Consider the following 21,393-nt stretch of genomic DNA (forward strand, 5'->3'; position numbering starts at 1 on the left):
TGTGGGTATACATTCACCCCCACACCAATGACTGCAGTCACTCATCAGAAGTGCAAAGTGCTGACAGCAAAAATCAGGAAAGGTGTAACATCCCTTGTAAGACACCAACAGAGTCTCGTTCAAGCAGCCCTGAAGCTCATCTGTGCCTTCTTAGAGTTAGTGCTCAAACTGAATAATGATACTCATCCAAAATTGGTCTGTCACCTAGCTTCTGAAGAAATGCAACCGCTCATGTTAAAAAATATTTACAACCATATCAGTCCCTTAGAACTAAGCAAATCATAGCATCAATTGGATAATATTATGGGAATAAACAAGTCAAAGGCAGCAAAAGCAGTATCACATACACTGTGAAAGTGTAAAAAGAATCCTCGTTTAGGGATTATCATATCATCAGTGTGGCATGGGCAGTGGCTAGCCATTCCTACCTGGGTGTTGCAACAACTGTGAGATTTTAATGCTTATTTACCAAACAGGTTCATAATAGGCCCAGGAAAAATGAATCCTGGCCTCAAGTTCCTGTGCCCTTTCTTCCTGTAGGCCTCAGATTCCCAGTAACTCTTGCTGTTCTTAGCTGGTGGAATCCTTGCTTCTATCTTGTCCAACAAGCTCTTCTCTCATGGAGCTGAGATTGTGCGTTGTGAAAGGGCAGCCATGGGGGTCAGTGAGGTGGCTCAGGGGGTAAAGCACTTGCCACGCAAGCCCGAGAATCTGAATTCAGTCTCCAACCCACATAAAGGTGGAAAGAGATAACCAGCTTCATACATTTGTCCTCTGACCTTAACAAGTGTGTCATGATCTGCATGCATGCACATGCAAACACACACACACTAAAAATAAACTTAATTTTTGAAAAAAAAGGACAACCATGGACCTTAATTCACATGTAAGCAGAAATGAATTTATGGATTTTAGGCATATTTCCAGTTAGAGTAAATTTCCAAATCAATGTATAATTATCAATCATTCTGACAATGTATCTCAGTAATAAATATTCCAGACACAATAGTATTGATGTAATTTAAAAATTCAAATGGGGGGGCTGGAGAATTGGCTCAGCGGTTAAGAACACTGACTGATCTTGCAGAAGACCTGGGTTCGAATCCCATCACCCACATGGCAGCTAACAGCTGTCCGTAACTCCAGTTCCAGGGGATCCGACAACAGCTTCTTCTGTCTTCCCCGGGTAATTCCACGGCACGGGTGCACTTACCTACAGGCAGGCAATACACGCGTACACATAAAATAAATAAATAAAATATTTTTTTAAAAATTCAAATGGAATTCAGATGAATGATAGTAAAATAAAAATAGCTTATTAGCTAAAAAGGTGTTGATTTCCAATAAACGGGGGATGATTATATTAATCCTTTGGCTGACGTAGTTCTAAATTTTGTACGGGTTTGGGTTTTTAAATAATATTTTTATTAATTCCTTGAAATTTTCATACACTGTTTTTTGATCCACCCATACCTACCTACTCCCTCCCACTTCATGTCCTCTATTATTTTCTTAAAGCCTATCAAGTCTCACTAGTGTTTGCCAAACGTTCCTGGGTGTGTGGCCATCCCCTGGAGCCTGGTTAACCAACCAGGTGTCACACTCTTAAAGAAAACTGATTCTTCTTCTCCCAGAAGCTATCAACTACCAACATTTCCTCAGCTAGGGCTGGGGCTTCTTGGCCACCACTGCCTTCCATGCTGGGCTTTTGTCTGACTTGGGCTTGTGGAAGTCTTGTGTGTGCTGTCACAACCTCTGTGGGTTCATATGTGCAACTGCCTGTTTTATCTGGAAAATACGATTGCCTTGCATTTGTCCTCCAACTACCTCTGACTCTTACAATATTTCCACCTCCTTTTCCACAATGAATCTTGAGTTTTGGGAGGAGAGGGTGATAGAGGCATCCCACTTAGGGCTGAGCACTCCAGTCTCCTAGTCGCTATACCATGACCAGTTGTGGGTCTCTGTATTGACCACCATCTGCTCTAAGAGGAAGCTTCTCTGGTGAGAGTTGAGAAATATACTAATCTATAGATATAACAATAAGTAATTGGGAGTCAGTTTAATGCTATATCCATTTAGCAGAACCTATGGCTAGACATATATATGGAGTTACCCTATAATGGGGGACAGTGCCCCATCAGACACCACAAGCTGGCAAATAAAAAGGCCAATTGCAGGAACAGATGCCCTTTTGGGGGGCTTTTAACCAGGGGGTTCCCACAGACCCTCAGACAGTACTGGCTATTTCCAGAGCTCTTGGTTAGCCTCCAGAACTTGACATAAGACCCTATTGCTAACAAAACTACATATGTGAGCAGAGCAAACACAGGGAAATCAAAATGATACTGACTTTGAAGCTTCATCTCCACTGGCTAGTTTTCATATGCTGAAGATCGGCACTCTACTAGCAGAGAAACGGAATCATCAGGCTTACCCAGCTGTGAACTCTGTGGTCTACAGTAACAGCTGTCCTGGCAAGACACACCCACTGGTGCAACAGCGGAGCAAATGTTATGGGAGGAAAAAACCACTTTCTGAGCAGCTCCTGTAGAATCTTTTCCAGCCCTCTGCCTAGATCAGAGTTCTAGGTGCTGTGATCTGGGTGTCATTTCTGAAAAGCCTGTGTAGACCAGGCATGGAGCTACAGCTGGACAGATACCGGAAAGGAGGAGGCCGTGTGGCCAGGCTTGACAAGGGTATGCAATTGCTACTCCATTTGGAGCAGGTAACATTAAATACATAAATTAATAGTAACTTCCAATTCTTACAGTGCTCGCCATGTTCCAACTTTATTTCATGCTTTCAAGAAGTCGTATGGGACAGGCTCTCCACTTTTGAAGAAACTGAAATTCATTAAAATCTGAGATATAGATAGAGCTTTCTAAAAGAAAACACAGTCACCTCGGTGGTGTGTGTGTGTGTGTGTGTGTGTGTGTGTGTGTGTGTGTGTGGTGTGTGGTGTGTATGTGTGTGTGTGTGAGTGGTGTGTGGTGTGTATCTGTGTGTGTGTGAGTGGTGTGTGGTGTGTATGTGTGTGTGGTGTGTGTTTGCATGTTTTTGCATGTGTGGGGGTACACATATGTGTAGGTGCAAGTGCATGCTCATGTGTTTGGAGGCCTGAGGTGGTTGATGTCAGAAATCACCCTCCCTAACTCTTCCACTTTATTCATAGAGGCAGGCTCTCTCAATCAAACCCAGAGCTTGCCCAGTCTTAGCGAGCTTACTCTGGGGACCCCCTGACCCCACCTTCTGAGACTAGAACTACAGGGAGGCCTGCATACCACACTTACCCAGCATTTACATGGATTCTGGGGACCTGAACTCCTATCATCTCACTTTCACTGTAGCACTTTAACCTGAGCCGTCTCCTCAGCCCCTGTATTCATTGTACAGTCAGAAACACAGGAAATATACAACTTCCATAGATGGTCTAAAGAATTTAGTCTGGATACTCACCAGTTACCTAACAAAAGTCCCTATCTTCAGTGTACAAGAAAACTCATACCCCATGACTGATACAGGCCCCTGTCTGCATCAGCGAGTGTGTACTTCCTGGCAGAAATGATAACACCATTCTGCTCCATGACGACGTGAAAAATGGCAGTGGGCCTCGAGCCCTGAATGCAATGATGTTTCTTACAAATCACTGGTTGGCCAAGTTCCTTCTTCATCTGCCAGCATCAGAGTGAGACATTGTACTCTGCACTCTCTAAACAGCTCTTGAAAACTATATCTAAAGCGTAGTCCAGACCTGTCCTTTGGTTTCTTAGCTTTTCCAGTAATCAACATAATCACTTAACTGGTTTTTCCCCTCCGTTTTCCCGTGTGTTACTTGACACCAATGAATGCTCATTAGAAGCAACTTGGAAAATAAAAGAACCTAAATAAATAAATACTATAGATAAATAAATAAATATAAAGTATAATAAATAAATACTATAAATATCACTAGCATGATACTATAAATAAATAATATAAGGTATAATAAATAAATATCACTAGCATGACCCTCCAAATTCTAACCACCACTATTACCAATTTTACCTTCAAGTTAAACTAAGTGTCCATTTCTTCACCTATTTAATCAGCAAATCCACTTGTGTAAAATTAAATTTCCTATGTGTCTCTTAAGATTTGAGCAGAAACAGGGTCTCACTCTGTAGTCCAGGCCTACCAGAACCCAGTGTATCATGCAAGGTAGCCTCCAGCTTGTAGAAATTCTCCTCCTCCAGTGTTCCAAGTGCTGGGATTACAGGTGTGAGCCTTGAGGCCCAGCTTATTTGGGGTAGATATTTTTGCTTATAAGACTGGACGTCTAGATTTGTTTGGTTGTTTTTTGCTTTTTGGTTTTTGTTCATTTTGTCTGTCACTTGACACAGCATAGAGGACATCTTACCATGCAACTTGCTTTAAATTTTTAGCAGAGGAATTCTCTGAAAGTTCTCCTCACTCTGTACATTTGTTGCTCGAAACTAGGTTGTTCTCGGCTCCCAGAAAATCTGTTATTCAACAGTATGTTAACCACTCACTAATCGAAAAATAGTACTTAAGCCAACAGGAAAACACTAGACTTATTCAAGAAATTTGAACATTTTTGAAAGCTATTTAACAAGGAAAAACTCCAGGGAATCTGATTAAATATGCTGTTTACACCACCAGAGGTATTATATTTCCTGAGAACAGCTGTATAATAGGAATTGCCAAAATTATAATTCATCATATCCAAAGTGACCTTTCCAAATATTTAAGAGGTTGAAATTTTAGCTAAATAGAGTCTCAGGAGCTCATTAGATTTTTCAAGAGTGTATCTAAGAATGTCAAAGGCACATTTCAAAATATGGTATTTGAAAGTACGTATTTCTAAATAATGCCGTCAGATTCTTTTAAAATTACACATTGATTGTTTTGCTGTCGTTGTTGTTGTTGTGCGGTGCTCAGGTTTTCCTTATTAGAAAGGTAAGTTTATTTCTCATGACTTTATACCTATGAACTTTGGGAAAATGCTTATTCAGTCTCAAGCAATTTCATTTCCAGCCAGACTGGCCTCTGATAAGTACAATTTTTTTTTGCTGGAGTGACCAGGGATCAGACCTGAGCTGTTGAAACAGTGCGGTATCTTCCCTGAGAAAACTTCAGCAGTCCAAACAAGACTGGGGGAAGCAGGTGTCAGAATGGAATGACCTTCAGGGAGTTCACAGTGCCCATCTCACTTTTCATATTTCTGTCTAATCCCTTGGGATCGTGGAAAAATATGGTATGGAAATACCCCGTACCCCTCAAATTTATATAAAATATAAATTTTGGTATATTATGGAGCTGGAAGGACCTTGGCCATCCAGTGGAATCCAGAAAATGCCATGAATGTACATGAGATCTCACGTGATTGCAGGTTTTACCTATGATAAACCGTGTCATTTTGACCAGCTGTCCTGGTAGCTCTATATAATATCATAAAGCATTAATGTGTATAAAGATGATGAGACATTAGGAAAAATGTGAACCTACAATAGTGCTTTAAAGCATCTACAGTTGTATGTGTGTGATGGGGGTGATGTGCATGTCACAGCACACGTGTGGAGATCAGAGGACAAGCTCAGGTGTCAGTCCTAACCTTCTTCCTTCATTGAAATAGGACCTCTAGTTCTTTTTTTTTTTTTTTTGGTCTTTTTTGAGACAGGGTCTCCCTGTAGCCCCATCTGTCCTGGAACTCGCTATGTAGCCCAGGCTGGCTTTGAACTCACAGAGATCCACCTGCCTCTACCTCCAGAATGCTGGGATTAAAGGCGTGTGCCACCATGCCGGTTTATTTATTTTTATTTAATGTGGGTGTGTGTATTGCCTGCATGCATGTAAGTGCACCCATGTTGTGCAGTGCCCTCTGAGGTCAGAAGAGGGTGTCGGATCCCCTGGAACTGGAGTTACAGATGGTTGTTAGCACCGTGTGGGTGCTCAAAATCAAACCCAGGTCCTCTGCAAGAGTAGTCAGGGCTCTTAACCTCTGAGCCATCTCTCCAGTCCCTGGACCTCTAGTTCTTAATGGCATATGTGCTTGCAAGGATTCTCCTTTCTCTGCTCACAACGCACTGGCTGAGTGATGGGATGACAGGTGCTGCCTCTGGCTTTACTTGAGTTTGGGAATTTGAACTTGGGTCATCACAGTTGTGCAGCAAACACTTCATCCACTGAGTCATCTCCCTAGTCTAGCGTTTTTTAATAAGTATAATTATATGCAACTTTCTGTTGCTTTTCTCACACATTGGCGAGTGACAATCTGTAGAAAAGATGACCACTGTACAGTTCCACGGGGGTTTTTGGGGTCTCCAGTACCCGGTGACCCTTATATACCTTCACATTACTACTGTTGACCGTGCTCCTGAGAATCTTGCTATCTGGAATCTTACAGAAGAACTTATGAATCTTCTCCACCTACAGCTCTTTCTTTTCTTTCTGTTGTTGTTTTTGGCAGTTTGTAAGAAGTTTGTCTTAGCTGCAGCATACCAAAGAAATGCCACGGTTGAAAATGCATCGGGCATGGCTGTTATTTCCTCTGTCCTGAGCTGTTTGTCCATCTGGGCAGCAGGATATATGTAAGGGCACATTTTGGTCACGTGGGCCCTGTGAAAATAGTAGATGCATGAATACAGTCATGAATGCATTAGTGGGAGTAACATATGGGGAAAGTGCTAAGCCTCAGAGGAAACTAGAAGCGCAGCAGGTGCTAATGGAAGGGATATATCACATATTTTCCTTGGCCCCGTGATGAAATAACTAACAGAGGGTGGGTTTCAATTAGAGATTACAGTCCACCATGGCAGCTGATGTAGCTCCAAACGTGGGATAGAAAGTTTGGCAAGTAGCCAGAGGGGCTATCAGCTTCAGGACCCACCTCCATGCACCAACATCCTCCACACAGGCCCTATGACCTCCAAAAATAGTGTCACCAGTTGGAAAACAGGTGTTCTAACACATGAGCCTGTGGGGGACATTTCAGAGCCACACTGTTAACACAGGGCGTGACTGAGGAAGTCAGAAGAGCCTCTTAGAGTTTGACTCATGATGGAGAAAAGTTTGGGTTAATCTTTTAAGATTTATTTCAGATTACCTATCCATTAGGGTAGAATATATGTCCATTAACCAAGGTACTTGGAAATCAAGAATCCTAGGAAAATAATGGACGCCCTGTCCTCGGGGGTAAAATGGTGGCTTTAACCCCAGCAGGAAGATGAGTAGACGCAGGCACTGAGTCTCAAAGACCCTTGTCTTCACGAATGAGGAGTGGAGCTGAAGAGATAGCTTAGCTATTAAGAGCACCTGATGCTCTTCCAGAGGACCCAAATTTATTTCTCAGTACCCACATCAGGCAGCTCACAAACACCTGTAACTCCAGCTCCAAGAGATCTGATGCCCTCTCTGGCTTCCAGGGGTACTACACACATGTGGTATATGTTCATGCAGATACACACACATAAAAAAATTAAAATATATGTAACAAAAATAATTAAAGAAAAGGTCACAAAATTGAGAGGGAGGAGGTGTGGGATGAGTTTCAGGGGGGCGGAGGAGTGGAGATCGTGAAAACACAGTACTAATGTATGAAATGCTCAAAAATAAATAAATAAATACAAATAAAACTTTGAAGAGTAAAGAGTAAGAACAGAAACATTTCCAAAGAAGCCTAGTCTTGGATTTGGAGCAGAATATACTTTCATTTCTACTTTAAGACTAATCTGCCTACAGACTTTAAACACAAGCCGGGACTGTTTGCAGTTCTTCTAATCAAGTCCAAAGTGCAGGAGTTGAGTCTGGACTTCATATTCCTGTTTTGACTTAGAGACACAGGGAGATGCTAAGAGGCAGGCTGAGTGCTAAAGACTGTAATTAAAGCCACCTGGATCAGGACTTCAGCAAGGTTACCTGCAAAGGGTGATTAACATTTCCAACACCTGCACTCATCCATGTCCGCCAAGAGCAGGGTTTTAAAGATACAGTATTGTTTATAAGATCAGGAGCTCATCTTTTCCCTGGTTACATTTTTTTAGCTTGTAAAGATTACAGGAAACTGTTTGATATGTTGGACAGTTTTTAAATTATGGTTTCATGGGAGAAATATAGTAGCAATGACTTTTATGTTGGAATGTCTTTCCCTTTAGAGCAACTCCCTAAATGAAGCATTTCATAGTCCTCGCTGCCTAGGACACAGTCTTTTATTTTTTTATTTAAGATGTTTTCTAGTGTGTTTGTAAGATTGTAAGATTTTAACAGAATTATGCTAACGCTGTGACTTCTGATTTAAGTTCATCTTTAGTCAAACAGTTCTGAATTCCTTAGTGTATCGTAACCTCAGGAATAGCATGTTTTATGAAAAATTTATATGCACTTAATTGTTCATTGATCTGGGTGCACACTTCTAGGCTTTTGAAGCACAGCAGGTTAGCTATGGCCTCTTTGTTTGCTGGCCTTGGAAGAGGGACAGCGAAGGAAGAGAGAGGTTGGCTACTAAGGTATCATCCTCTGAAGAGGTTACCCAAACTGCCAATAGGGAATCGGGACGCAGACCACTCTGGCTTCTCCCATGCTGAACAGGGACGCAGGGTGAGGCAATTGGACTACCCCCTTCAGTGAGTCTTTTAAAATTCTTTTTCTGAATTGCAGTTATTGTTGATTTTCCCCAAATGTATTTTCCAAGTATTACCTCTTCCTTCTGCCATAACATGGGAACCCAGGCTCCTAGCCGGCCCTCACCCTCAGTACAAGAGTACCTGAAAAACTCAAGGATGATGAAAAGACAGGAAAAGATGCTACTGAAAAGTCTGATACATAGATAGATGCACATTCAGATGTAATGTATATGTGGCTGTAGATTCATATGTAGATATAGATGCATACATAGATATAGATGCAGTATGTATAGATGCAGACAACTATATAGATGTGTAATAGCTGATATATAGATGCATAAATTGGTACTGATGCATATATAAATGCAAATGAGTATGATGCTTATATGAGTAGATGCTTATATAGAGACTATATATAAATGTAGATACATATATAAATGCATATATTGATGAATATATAGATGTAATAGATATCTAGATCTAGACACATACATAGATATAGATGCTTATATATAGACGTAGAGGAATGTAATGATGTGTAGGTGGATGCACACATTGATGTAGGTGCCTGTATAGACATAGCTGAGTATATAAATGCTCACATAGACAGAATGTATACAGATGTAGATACATAAATGCATATATTGATGAGTATATAGATGTAGAGTGTATATAGATACAGATAAATATATAGATGTCTATATAGGTGTAAATGCAGATCAATAGAGATAATATCCAACTAAAGTGAAGGCATAGGAAATTAAATTGCCAAATTTTGATAAGCGTTACTGGTGTCTAAGTCAGTCCATTTGGAGTCACTCCTTTAAAGAACATTAGCTCTCCCTCACCCAGCTGCTAAGAGTTCCTCAGCTAGGGTTGGGGCCTCCTGCCCATTTTCCCAGGTCTATGCTAGCTTTTTGTCTGATTGAGTTTGCATGGGTCTTGTGCATGCTGACACCATTGGTGTAGGTTTGTATGAGAAGGGTCCCTTTCACCTGTAGGGCTATTTCATATGGTCCTGCACCTCCTCCCTGGCCCTTACATTCTTTCACCCCCTCTTCCACAGTGGAACCTGAGTCATGGGTGGGATTTAATATAAGAGTCCTATGAAATCCAGTGGGGAGGTTATAGGGGCTGCAGATAGATTGGGGGGATCTAAATATGATTAAGATGTATTGGATAAAATGCACATAAAGCCAGTAAAAAGTATACATTGAGAAAAATTTTAAATGTAAATGAATACTCTATGACCCAATAATCATAGTTTTAGGAATGTATAAATGAGTATTCCTGTGTATATGAGGATTATTACTACTATATTGTTCATTATAGGGAGAAGCTAACAGCCTTAATCCTGTAAATTATAAAAGGATTGCATGCATGATAGCCCAACCAGGCAAGGTGGATTTACTCTCCTACAAATCCTCACCGTACTGTCCACTGAGAAGGGCAGATGCACAGACATCCTAGTGGATGCTTATGGTAAAAGAAATAGGTAAAGACAGGAGGACACAAGGAGGAACAGGCATTGAACATTCACAGAGCCTGAAACTGGGACCCAGAGCCCAAGAAACAAGCCTCACTTATTCTTCTCCTAAGTATCTAGCACTTGGTTCACTGAATATATAGTTGGGTTTTTTTTAGAAAGTAAAAGGGAAATCATTTTATTAGGTATTGTTTAACTTTAATGATCTTATTACAAATTTGTTGGGTTGCTTGGAATTCTGACTGACAGATCAAGGCTCAAGAGAACAGAGGCAGGACCAGGTGAGCAGTCCACACCCCACTCTTAGTGCCCACGCCATTCTGTCTCCATGGGCTGCTGAGAATTATAAATCAGCTGTGTCCTAGGTTTACACATGATTGACTATTTCAAGTCATAAGCGGTAACAAAAAAGCAGAAAACAAGCATTTTATGCTGTAATAGAAAACGTGAGGCTGTAAACCCGTGGTTCCACCCTCTGCCCACCTCATCTGGCAGCAACATTCATTGCCACGCTCCCTTCCAGGGCTCAAAATATCACGATGAATCTGACATAATAAATGACTCTTAGCTCAGTTTTTGCAGCTATCAACCCCATAGTACAACCACTGCTATGAAACCTCTTAGAATTCCTCACTGTAACAGGAGATGATAATTATAAGCACGTATGAAATTATTGGAATGAAACCCACTCCTTTTTATAATTAAGGCACACTAAAAGGAGAGAGAGCTTTAGGGTTTTTGTTTGGTTTTGTCCTTATGCTGAAAGTCGTTACTAAACAGGACAGCAAGTATAAACGTCTACTGTGTCTACATGCATCGTCTACTTCAAGTGCAGAGTTCATTTTAAATCCATTGCTGTTAACGAAGGACAGAATTCAGAATCACTAAGATTTGGGTTGGGTAATAAGCACTCTTCAGCTTCTGTTTCATGGCTTATGGCTTTCTGATGTTTTTAAAGAAAAATAGGAGCTAAAACTAACCTCCCTTTGGTATTTTACAGGCTAGAAATGAGTAAAAAAAAAATCGGATGGAAAAGAACGGCGACAGTATGCTGGAATGCTGTGTGCTTATTTTATGCTGTTTGTCCTCCCTCGGTTTTCACTGCACCTTTTAGTAATGCAATAAGTTAAAGTGACATTTAATTGCTTACTGTAGCCAGCAGGCATAATCTATATTTTGATTGTATAAGGTCATTGTGTTACCTTATTAAACTGTAACATGTTTAGCATGTTACATGAAATCCATACTAACACCATTCTAAACCGTGACATTTAAAACTATGTCTCTTAAAAAACTTCCTTCTGCTTTTGAAAGAACTCAGTGTTAAAAAGAACTGAGTAAATCTCAGGTTCTTAAAAATTTTAGAGTCTCCATCAACAGAAATATTATGTGCTGACATAAAACACAACTCTTACCTCAAAGGAAATAAAAAACAGTTTACTCTTAAGTCAACTATGTGTCTATTGCCTGGGAACATGGATTCAAGTTGCCCCAAATAGTGTATCTCAATGTGGAATTGCTCTGTTAAGGTTTTTATAGTTACAGTAAAAAGAGAAATTATAAATTAAGGTATTTTCAACTACATTGGTTGAACCTTGGGAAAGTGTGTTACAGCAAAGTGGGGAGCTCTGTCTTACATGCTGTCTGATGACACTCTTAGCTTTGGGTTGATGGAAGCTAGCAGTCTAGCATGTTAAAAGGGTTTCATCTGACAGTCCAAACAAACGTTAGGTCAGACTGGGAGATGGGCAGTGAGTGGCTTTAAAGAGGGATAAACAGAGCCAAAGGTAATTCTGGCTCCGGATCTGTAACATCCCCGCTCTCTGTGGTCAGAACTTCTGACCAATCAGCCCTATGGGACCATTGATGTAAGTGTGGCTTTTCTCTGAGAACTTCAATTCACGTTGTTAATTTTTTTCCTTATTTAAAATAACGTGGAATGCAGAGACCAGATATACTTAGGGAAGAGCCAAGCTATAAGCTAACATTGTTGGTGAAATACCTTTTGGTCACTGTTTTATGTGCCTAAAAGTAAAATGAAAACTTGCTAAGTTTGGAAAATATTCTCCTTGCTACTTTATGCATGTAGTCTGATTGCTGGGAATTGAACCTAGAGCCTTATGCATGTCAGACAAGCACTCTGTCACTGAGCTATATCCTCAACCCTCTTATGTGCGTTTTACCTTGAGACAGGATCTCCCTCAGCTGGCCAGGTGAGCCTTTGCTCTATAAGTCTTGGAGGCCTTGAACTATTAGCTGGGATTCCAGACCTGTACCACAAGGCCCAGTTCAGTTGGGTTTTTTTAAATCCCTATGAACTTCCTGTTCTTATCTCGATCTGACATTTTGTCCTCTGACACTGGACAAACTGACACGCCATCCTTTTCCATGAACAGAGCTAGTTTCTTCTCCTGCCTCGGTTCTCTGCCGAAATTGCGATGGAAGCAACACTTCTCACTTCAGTGCCTATTGACACTGTCTTGAATTTCTAGAACTTACTGGACTGGGAGGATTCTTAGTATCTGTTCTCTCGGGCCCCAGCCAACACAGAAACTGAGAGCTGTCAGCCTGCAGACTCGGCCCTGCCGGGCCTCAACGCAGTGAAGGAAGGGCTCTAGCCCTCCTAGCTGGTGGCTTCAGAGACTTTTGGAACCTCAGGAACCTACAGGAAAGACCTGGGCAAGAAGGCGAGCCTTTAGAGACGGCCACCTACCACTCCAGTGCTGGTTGGCCTTTCTCAATTTGGTTTAACCTCCTACACATGTCACACACATGTCACATATCACACACATCACACTCAGACATCACACATCACATGCATCACACATGTACACATGTATCACACACATCATCCGAACATATACATACATGCACTCACATGCACATCACACATGCACCATATCACACACATACCACACACAAATTGCAAACATGTCACATAAGCTTACTGCATACACATTCCATACATATCATACACATACCACATACATAAGACATCACACACATTACATACATATCACACACATACCACATATACCACATACACAAGCACACAGACCTCTCCTCAGTAGGGAAAGAGCATGAGTGATCCTCTTCATCAGCACTAGTCCAATCACTCCAGTTTATTAAACCCTCACATATACCCAGTCTCTGGCCGAGGTCTTCATTATATGTGGTGTGTTCTACCAGCCTGAAACCTACTTAAATCCCTTGAAGATTTCTGAAGCTGAGTCCTTATCAGTCATATTGACCCATGAAACATGATCTTGGTCTTATGGTATCTTCCTAGGGGATACAATCAGGTCACTTTGTCAGAAAGTCCTAAGAAGATTGACTTTCTTCAGCTTCAAGGTCCATTCCTGTTTCCTCTCTCCTCCCTTGTGATGGACTCAGAAACACTCAGGTCAATCCCATCTACCATAGAGTGCCCCATGTGTACCAAGAACTCCTCCTGGGCTGCTCTGGCCAAAGTCCACAGCCAACAAGACAGCTGAAACAACTTCCAGATATTCAGAGACCACTGAGCACAGCCACACTGAACCACTTGCTACTCATTAAGACCTGGGGTTGTGCTAATTTTATGATTTGGGGTGATATAAGACAGAAGGAGGGGATTGAGGAAAAAGGCAGATGGAGAAAGGTGACCCCACACCGGGTTCCATCCCAGTGATAACTGTAGAGCTGTTTTTCCAGAAAAGCATCTAGTTCTTTGATTAATATGTTCAGATCATAGTACCCCCCTCGCTGGGCTGTGTGGGGTCCTTAACAGGGTGATTATTAAGGGGCTTGGAATAATGTCTGGAACATGGTGAGCACTGGGTAAATATCTGCTGCTAATGTTCCTATTACTATTTGTGGCATTTAAGTAAAAGTATTCTAGCTTGAACACCTACCCTACCATTTACTTACTGGACAGCACTTTGGAATAGTTACTAGATTTCTGTGTTTTATTCGTAAATTGAAAATAATGACTCCACTTATTCTCCCAACCCCTTTCACCTGCCACTATTCTGAATTTTCTTATGTTACGGAAGATGAGATAGTTTTATTTAAAAGAAGTATTTTAGGGTGTGGGAGGTAGCTCAGTTGATAAACTTGTTGTACAAGGATGAAGACCTAAATTCAATCCATAGCACCCAGGTGAAAAGTCAGGTGTGATGCCATTCGCTTTCAACCCCAGATAGAGATGGAGATGTGGAGACAGGATCTCTGAAGCATGGTGGCCAGTCAGCCCAGCCTAATCAGTGAGTCACAGGTCAAAGTGAGAGACCCTCTGTCAAAAACACAAGGTGGGCTAAGAAACGATGCCCAAGGTTGATGTTGGCCTCCATACACACCTACACACACAAACACAAAAACACCCACACATACACTCACAACAGACTTTTATGTTATTAATTGTTCTGTTTACCCGACTCTAGCTGGGATGGTTAGAAGTCAGCTGAGGGACAAATCAGCACATGTGAATGACTATGGACTTTAGTGAGTGTTCCATCTGAGTAAACTTAATGCAGACACAAAGCCTAATCTATACAATTTTGGAACTTTTATTCCATTCCATAGAAGAGGTTTTCAGTCTCAGTTTTTCTGAAGCACTTGTTATTTTGGTCTTCAGATAAAGTAGGCTAACGAATTAAAGGTATACTTTGAAATTAAAATTGGAATATTTTGATTATCCCTAAGGATCCAGGATCTAATTTCAGCTGGATACAAGAAGTTAGATTAGTTAATTAAGCTCAGCTATTTTGAGACAGTGAGTAGATTTGATTCTGTCTAAATCAGGTGACTAGGGACTCAGTCATCATCCACTCACATTGAAAAGAACATCTAAGTTGATGTTTGCATCTTTCTAAAGACAAGAGGAACGTGTGTCCTCAAAATAATTAGAACGTAGCAAATCAGATTTTTGAGAAAAGTTTTAAGGAAATGAATCCTGTCATATCATCATTGTAAAAGTGCAGTGTTGCCTCCTCACTGCAAGCCCAGAGTCACTACTCCACAAGCACAGGAAAAACTACTATTTCAGCACGAACAGAGCAGCCTAGCTCTTACCTATTGTCGGTCAAAGCCATGTTCAGTCCTATTGAAAGAAATCGCTCTTCGGCCTTCTGAAGTTATTATTCTGTTCCCAGCTTTGTTTCCTTCCGTGCTTGGCTAACTGCATAATTATAACAGCAATCTTTGGCACCACCAGCCATATTTGGGGTCTGTAACTCTTTAAATCATAGTCACTGGGATGTGAAAGTCAATCTCTGATACTTGCATGTGCAGTTCATTAGCAATAGGGTAAATCTGAAGCCAGGATGGGTATCAGCACCTCTGCTGGCTTTCAAAATGAGTGCTTTGCCAAATCTGATCCAGGGGAAACTTCGTGGAATTCAACCTCATGGTTTGCTTCCCAGTTCATTAAGTGAACAGAAATCATATCACAGACACTCTGATGATTGATTCCTGGAGGGGTTTTTTCCTCTATATTCATACTAATGGTTCTACTTAATTCTACATTGTCAAAGGATATGTATTGACTTATCTGAAGTGATCTGGATCCAGTAAGTCAGGAGTCCTAATTGTAAATCAGACAAATGTGATTTGGATGCTGATAAATTTTAACAATGAAATCCAAACAGTGGACACTGGTTCAGTCGCTGCTGTGTGGAAGATGGTAGAGTGCTGTGAGAGACCTGGCCTGTGTGTGAATGGGGTCACCTGAATTTGCATTTGCCCTTTGAATCTGATCTCCAGCACTCACTTGGAAAGTCAAGCATGACAGTATATGCTTGAAAATTCTAGCTAGATTTTTTGAGGACAAGAACAGCAGAAAATGAACTCTACGCTCATCAGAATGACCCAGGTGCCACAAAGGGACTGTGTGCTAGATAGAGTTGAAGAAGATAAATACTCCCTTCTCCCACTGAAGTGTCATCGGACCACCTACCTCTGCAGAAGGGACGGCAGTATTGATATGTGTGGTTGGCTTGCTAAGTATACAGGTCCCGCCATTGGAAAGGCAGGGGTGGAGGAGTCAGATGGAACTGGATTCAAGCTCTAGCCTGTGGTTCTTAGACCTTACCCAACCCCAGCCTCAGTTTCCCTGTGTGTGAAGTGAATGAATCTCATGGAATGCTCAGCTCCAGTCTCTCCAGAGGTCCCACACCCTTAAACAAGGGTCCCTGAGGCAGGAAGAGCCTGTGGTGCTTTGTTCTCATCAGAGGCCTTTCCTTGCTGTGAACAGAAGAGGGCTTCTTGGTTCCTATATCACAAGCAGTGGTTTGGGACAGGAGGAAGGGCCGGCTGGATGGCTGAGGTCTAAAGCTTTGTAAGACTGTGCTTCTCAGTGACCAAACACCTATGGCTTTTTGTCTTTCCCACCAATTCATTGCAGGTTGTTTAAAAGTGCACAGTAATATAACTCTATTTTCTCATTACTAGTTATACTTACCAATTGATATTAAACCTTCGTAACTGGAACTGACCTGGAAACCACCTCCCCTGAAGGCCAGCTCTAGTAGCTTTAGAGAGCACTGTGCAAGCTGGTGAAGGAGAACATCAATCAATGGTCCAGCCCCAGCTTCAAGGCCTAAAAAACCCACATGAGTGACCAGCACAGCAAATGACATTGGTGCAGTAGTGGCACTTTTATCTTAGGGGTAATCAACAGCTACCCAATTGGACTTAAAGCCCACTTGGTGGGAGGAAACTCATGTTTCTACCCATGTACTGTAAACCTGGCCAATTACACATAACTGAAGAGGTGGGTCATAGATCTTAGAGACTCATATGTACCTACAGCAATGGTGTCAGCATGCACAAGCAGACAAAACCCCATGCAAACTCAAGCAGACAAAAACCCAGCACAGAACTCTGGAAATAGACAACAAGCCCCAGTCTTCGTCAAAGAGTTATTGGCAGCCGATTACTGCTGGGTGAGGAAGAGCTGATCTTAAAGGGAGGGACTCTAGATAGGCTGCCTAGACCCCAGTGGATGAACTTGCACTGAGGGATGTCCAGGGACACTAACTTGACATGATAGACCTTAAGACAAATGACAGAATGTATGAATTCAAGTGGGAGGGATATGGGAGGGGGCCAATGGGGAAGGGGTATAAAGATGATTAAGATGTTCTGAATGAAATACACAAAAATTCAATTAAATTTTTTTTAAAAAAAACTTAAACTTTACCTCTTTCACTGGCAAACAAACCCTCCCAAGTTTTGCTGTTCACCTTGGCCTTGTGCTGTCAGACACCATGCTCACAGAGGTTGCCTAGTTCCCTCTTCTTTGCTGAGAATGTCCTTCTGCACAGAGCTGGTGGCTTCTTCCTCCTTCTGCCTTGGAAGGTCCTCTTTCTCATCTTGCTCTGTTGAGGCTGTAAGGTCCTCTGATCACACTGCTCTGTCATGTAAATAACCCTTCCCTTATGATCCTCAGGACGTCCTTCATGTCCACACAGTTTGTCTGCTCCCGGCCCATGAAACTTGGTGCCTTTTTTCTTTTCTAAAACAGGTGCTCCCTGGGTCGAAGGGAAGATGGCTTAGTCAGTAAAGTGCTTGCCAGGTGGTCATGAATACCAGACTCCAACAGGACGATGTTGGGTGTGGTGGTAGGTGTTTGTAATCCCAACCTTAGGGGGGGAAGACAGATGGATCCCTGCCCCGCCCCCCGACCTTTTGAAACTCAGTCACCTGAAACTCACCAAGTACCCTAGACTTGCTGGCCAGCAAGCCCAGTGATCCTCCTGCCTCTACTTCCCAAGTGTTAGGATTGCAAAATCTCACACCACACCCAGCATTTTTTGTGGATTCTGGAGATCAAACTCAGGTCTTCTTGCCTGTAAGGCAAGCACTTTACTGACTAAGCCATCTCCCCTGCCTGTGATAAATAATGTTTCCTTTGCCATGACAGATACCTTAATTTCTCTGAACCCATGTCCTAATGTAACACTAACACATGAAGGTTCAGCTCCATAGCCCATGAAGTCTCTTCACTCAGAAGTTCTTTGATTACTTTTTGAAACTGCTTCATATAACTTTCTGTAACCTGTTGACCATGCCCTGTTTATTAACCCACTTTTTTGTCCTCCTCCAGTGCCTGCATTCTAACTAGTGGCCAAGCAAATGACATTCAGAACTTCAAGTAAGGTACAGTAAGGTAAGACTTTCTTTCTGCTTGAGTCTTTGTTTTAAAAAAGGATTGATGACTTGATTTTAAGAACCGATCGATGAGGAACATAAATAAGTTGGTGTTTTGGACAACTTAGAATTTCTGTTGTGTGTATTGTCAATGACTGTGGCATCATACATACATGACATATACTCTGTTCACATTCATTCCCAAACTGTGTGCATCTCAATATGATTACAGCCATGCTCAGTGTATCTTGAGGTAAATAGCGTGTGTCATGTGCTCATGATATTCAAATCATAAATTATAATAAAGACACACTTATTGAAATTTGAAATAAGCTGACTTTATTTTAAATGCATTTTATACCCTAACAGCCTCAATGTGGGATTTTTTAAAAAATAATATAGGATGTTTGAATTATCAGTATGTGTATTAGATTGGATAAGCAGGTCATAGGTCACTGCATGCACATATTCTGAATAGTTTCTGGGAAGGTGATATGCTTGCACAAAAAGGAACTGCAGCTTTATGAGAAAGCACGTTTAGTAGATTGTGGTAACATTTTCCATCCATCCAGAAAATACTGTTAATATCCTACCCCAAAGCCATTCTTCCTTCAAGGCAAAACCTTGATGTTGGAAAGGACAGCACAGTGCTCTGTCTAAAAGTCTCCATCTTGCTGGTCATGGTGGTTCATGCCGATGATTCTAGCACTCAGGAGGCCAAGCCAGGAGGACTGCCATTAACACAAAACAGCTTGGTCTACATAGTGAGTCTCGGACCAGTCTGGGATACAGCATGAGCTCCTGTCCCAGAAAAAATGTATCCCACCCCCACTTTATACCTTTATGTTAGCCTTGTGACCCAAGTCTAGCCAAAGAGCTCTGAGTGATAGCCCCGAGGACAGTTTCTCTTCAGAAATAATTTGTTTGGGGGCTGTTTCCTTTGTCTGTCTTCTATGGTCCTGACTGGAAAGCATAGTTCATCTGCAGTCCTAAAGATAAACACAGCAGCCATGGAGACAGGGAGATAAAGTGAGAATGTGCTTCTGCCAGTCTGGGGTCAAATTACACACACATACACATACACACACACACACACACACACACACACACACTCTCTCTCTCTCACACATATACAAACAAATACATATACATACATAAACATGCACATACATGTACATACACATTTACATGAATAAACACGTATACATACACACACACAAACATATACACACACACATTCGTGTACACACACTCACATACACAAACACATGCACACACATACAAACATGTACACACACATTCAGACATGTATACACATACACACACAAATGTGCACACATACACACACATACAAACATACGCACATTCATACACATATACACATATATGCACACATTCACACACTCACATACAAACATACACACTCACATACACAAATATGTGCACACACATACACCTACAAACATGTATGCACACACATATGCACATACACACATACACAAACATGCACACACATACATACATACATCTACAAATATGTCTGCACATATACACAGGCATATACACACACACACAGATACACACACACACCAACTTGCTCCAGTTGTTGGCTCTCTGACACTCAGATACAAGCAAGGGCCAAGCCAACCAACGGCTTTACACTGGAGCCTCATGCTCAACCGGTCTTGGCGTGATCTTCAGAGCACTACTGTAGGTCGAGCACGTCTTTCATCTGCATTTTGAGGATGAGGAAAGAGCACTGAGGTGTTAATACCATTGTCCAGCTGTGGCAAACATGAGGCCAGTGCCTCAGAGCTATCATGAGGCCAGTGCTTCAGAGCCGATCTTGACAGATGGGTTCAGGAGTTTGTGGTATTGCTGGTTAAGTTTCACAGCCACCAGCAGGCATGGTCAGTTCAAAAGTCTGTTGTGAATTCGTCAATAACATAAGATCTATTTGATTAGCTCATTTATAAAAATTAAGTGAACTGAGTCTATTCCATTTCGGAAAAAGAAGTGAATAAAAACCTCTGGTCTGGGAAACTGGGTTACATTGTAACTATGAATGCAAGTGAATGAAGCATTAATTCCTCGCACATTCTTTGTATTTTGTTATTTTGAAATAAAAGTTTAGAAGGTATCCATGTTTGTCACCAAAATTCATATTTTAACTGACAATCTTGATATCAAATAGCCTCTTTAAATAAAATCATTATTTTAGTCATTCCGATTTGGTTCCAGAAAAGAAAATACAGACAAAAGATACATTACATAATAAAATCCTTTCCCCACAAAAAGTCATGCCAGGCATTGAGCAAGGCTCTGAGCTGAGTCCAGGGAGGAGGCTGGATGATGGGGACCCTCTGAGTTGGAAGGAAGAGGATGAGGAAGTGTAGGTACAGCTCACGCTCTCTAGGATTTCACTTTCCTAGGCCTTTGCTATTTGTTGGTAAATTGAGAGTATGAAGATATTCTTATAGGCTTGTGACACAGAATAGTCCCTCACTCCTTGGGTGTCCTTTGAAAACATAGGGATGCTCTGTGTTTATGAAAACGCAGACATGCTCCGGTGTTTATGAAAGCCCAGGTGTCTGTTTTAGCCACGGAGCCTTGTGGTTCTCACCTCTTTTTTTCCTTTCATTTTCTTCCAAACACACCCTGAATTCCTGATTTTTTTTGCCATAACCCTCCTTACTCTAACACATGCCCCTGCCTCACACAGACAGGGCATCAGCTTCCTGATGGTCACCTGATGTCCATTCAGTCCACAGAGAAACACGTTCAGCGCCCAAGCACAGCTCACCCTGGGAAGCTTGATCTGGCCTTCACATCTGTTTGAGATGTGTTTGGACCTGCTTTCCTTTCCTCTACATCAACAAGAAGCCCAGAGGCCTTCCGACTTCACGCACCTGATGGGATCCAGTTCCCAGCTGAACCTTTACCCTGTTGCTTCTTGTTCATTTCTTTGAATGTTTTTCATTATTCCTTCCCTTCATTCACTTCTCCCTAGATTTTCCCTAATATCCCTCTCTGTCTCTCTCTGTCTCTGTCTCTCTCTGTCTCTGTCTGTCTCTCTGTCTCTCTTTCTGTCTCTGTCTCTCTCTCTCTCTCTCTCTCTCTCTCTCTCTCTCTCTCTCTCTCTCTCTCCTGCCCTGC

At 41.7% G+C, this 21,393-nt stretch overlaps 2 protein-coding genes across 4 annotated transcripts in view; both read left to right on the plus strand.

Annotated features, from left to right (window-relative positions):
- The window catches only part of Chrm3 (cholinergic receptor muscarinic 3), a 366,971-nt gene that overhangs the window by 66,004 nt on the left and 279,574 nt on the right, over nt 1-21,393 (plus strand). Inside the window, exon 2 of one of the 2 annotated variants that reach the window (XM_029567475.1) lies at nt 18,194-18,256. The exons of the other annotated variant lie outside the window; for it this stretch is intronic. The gene's annotated coding sequence lies outside the window, so the exon portion shown is untranslated. The remainder of the gene's footprint in view (nt 1-18,193; nt 18,257-21,393) is intronic. 2 annotated transcript variants of the gene reach the window in all.
- The window catches only part of Zmynd11 (zinc finger MYND-type containing 11), a 581,274-nt gene that overhangs the window by 65,960 nt on the left and 493,921 nt on the right, over nt 1-21,393 (plus strand). For both annotated transcript variants that reach the window (XM_029567473.1, XM_029567474.1), the window contains exon 2: nt 18,194-18,256. The gene's annotated coding sequence lies outside the window, so the exon portion shown is untranslated. The remainder of the gene's footprint in view (nt 1-18,193; nt 18,257-21,393) is intronic.

This window comes from Nannospalax galili, unplaced genomic scaffold (assembly GCF_000622305.1).
Source record: "Nannospalax galili isolate Female #2095 unplaced genomic scaffold, S.galili_v1.0 scaffold399, whole genome shotgun sequence".
Lineage (NCBI taxonomy): Eukaryota > Metazoa > Chordata > Mammalia > Rodentia > Spalacidae > Nannospalax > Nannospalax galili.